General features: G+C 38.2%; 1 pseudogene; it reads right to left on the minus strand.

Annotated features, from left to right (window-relative positions):
- Positions 1–289: 289 nt before the first annotated feature.
- Positions 290–882, minus strand: LOC134363648 (large ribosomal subunit protein eL15-like; annotated as a pseudogene).
- Positions 883–2232: the final 1350 nt, after the last annotated feature.

Below are 2232 nucleotides of genomic sequence, written 5' to 3' on the forward strand. Positions count from 1 at the left end.
TTTTATTTTCTCTTTAAAGAATTTATTTTGCACCTATTATACTGCATAGCATATTTTAAACACTGACATATAACTCCCCAATGAGATAAAGCAAAAACAAAAGTTATCTTAGAAACAAGATATACCACCACTTACAGTCTTCAAACATTTTTGCACTTTACTTTCAAAATTTGACAAAGCATTCATGAAATAATCTGCAGATTAGTTTTAACAGACAAGTGACACCTTTAAGCAGACATGACTGCCCTAAATTGTTTATTTGGTATGAATTTTATGAACATTACTCATCTTAGTGGTAACAGGGGAGCTGAAAAGTATTGCACCTTCTCTAAGCTGCACACAAGAACCACCAACAGTTTGGTGGGACTTGTGGCCCTTTCCAGGGCCTACAGAGGTCAGCCCACACATCTCTCTGCTTGTGGACTGGTTTGGTGATCCACTGGGTATCAGGACTTCTTCTGATAGCTTTACAGAATGGATCAATGAGGATAATCTCAAAGAATTTATATGTGGAATCTTTACCAACCCAGTAAGAATTCAGGCCTCCCAGAGCCTCACAGCGGCATCCAGCTGGCTTCTGCAGCAACAGACTGAAGGCTTTGAGCAAATGTTAGCTGGTTAACACCATGAGGGACAGGCTTGCCATAGGTTGCACCCTTAGTAACTGGTGTTTGCAGCCACCATGGTGCACATGAAGCCTGTATATGATGCAACCTTGCTTGGCCTTATATCTCAGTCTTGCACTTTATCCAGCAGGGTGGGGCTGAGAGCCCTGTGGAGTGCAGAGCTGGTGGTGTTGCCAGCAGGGACCCTCAGAAGAAAGCACACCATGTCGGCCTGCTTCCTCCTCTATAACTCCTGGAGGTATGTGTGTGCACCCATCTTGGCTTTCCTGGTAGAATCAGACAAAAAATTGTTCACAAAAGTGAGAAGAAAACAGCATGTAATAATCTGTGTTGACAATTTGTTCCAATAAGATCAGAATATGATGACCTGCCTAATGATCTCTATATAGAAGACCCTGTGATATTCACGTATTCAGTCATGAGTTAGTATCAGGCCTCACGGAAATTTTGTATCGTACCCTAGTCCTGTCGGCAGATGTATTTGTATGAGTACATATTCCTCCCCATTGTAAAAAATCATTTCATAGTAAATTCATTTTCTGCAGCACTGTCGGACTCTCCTTTCTCCTACCGCAGGAAGGTCTGGCTTTCTTTGCACGGGCCTTTGCCTCTCTTTCCTCTTAGCTGGTGCCCTTGGTCATCTTGGCACAAGTTTGTTTCTAATCATCTCTGCTGATGCTAGATACAGTAACTAAATTGAAGCACTAGCTTTTCCAGACTGCAAACTCCCAGTTTTTCCTTCATGTCATTGAAAGGCTATTTGAAAACTACTTCCCCTGAATGCATACAAAAAAGTAAAACTTTAAAATTAGCAGACAGAGCCAACTGAAAAATGAAGAAGAGAAATAGGCTCAATTTTAGAGAGTCTGAGCAAGCCAGAGAATAATGATTCATTAATAATCCCCATATTCTGAATACGGTAAGATCATTAGTCACTTCTTGGTTTCTTCTGACTTTGAGTATACTAACTTTTTGTATAATTTTTTTGATATGGTCTCAGCCAAATTGTTTATTAAAAAATACAAACAAAGTAATAAATTTGTTTTTGGACCTGCAATTGTTTTGACACATGGACCCCTTTTCTTTCTCTCTCTCTCTCTCACACACACAAAAGAATAAATAGATCACTTGAGAGAAAAATGCTTCCAGATTTTTGTTTGATAACAGAAAACAACTAAATTAGCACCCTGTAGATCATTAGTGTAGATACAACTTAAAAAAATAATCTTCCTCCTAAAAAACACATGCATATCTTATATAAAAAAATAATTATTTTTTTCCTGTTTCCTCCTTGCAGAACATGAGAGAATAGTATTTTTTCATTTCCCATTTTTTCATTGATATTTCTAATTGAAGTCATTGTGTAGAGAAAAGGAGTCCAAAGAAGAAGTTAACGTCAGAAGCCACAGAAAAAAGCAGCACTTCTTTCAGGTTTTCGACTTATTTTTGTCACTGGTTCTTACTTGTGCTCAGACCAGAGGCTATACCTACTTAATACAGTCAAGATAGCAAACTGTACAGTACTCACGTTTAATTTTTTGAAGTATGGTAATTATTAACTATCACCTTGTTCAGTAATTAACATCTGGTAGCTTTAAGCTAACTT

This window comes from Cynocephalus volans, chromosome 15, assembly GCF_027409185.1.
Source record: "Cynocephalus volans isolate mCynVol1 chromosome 15, mCynVol1.pri, whole genome shotgun sequence".
NCBI classification, from domain to species: Eukaryota; Metazoa; Chordata; class Mammalia; order Dermoptera; family Cynocephalidae; genus Cynocephalus; species Cynocephalus volans.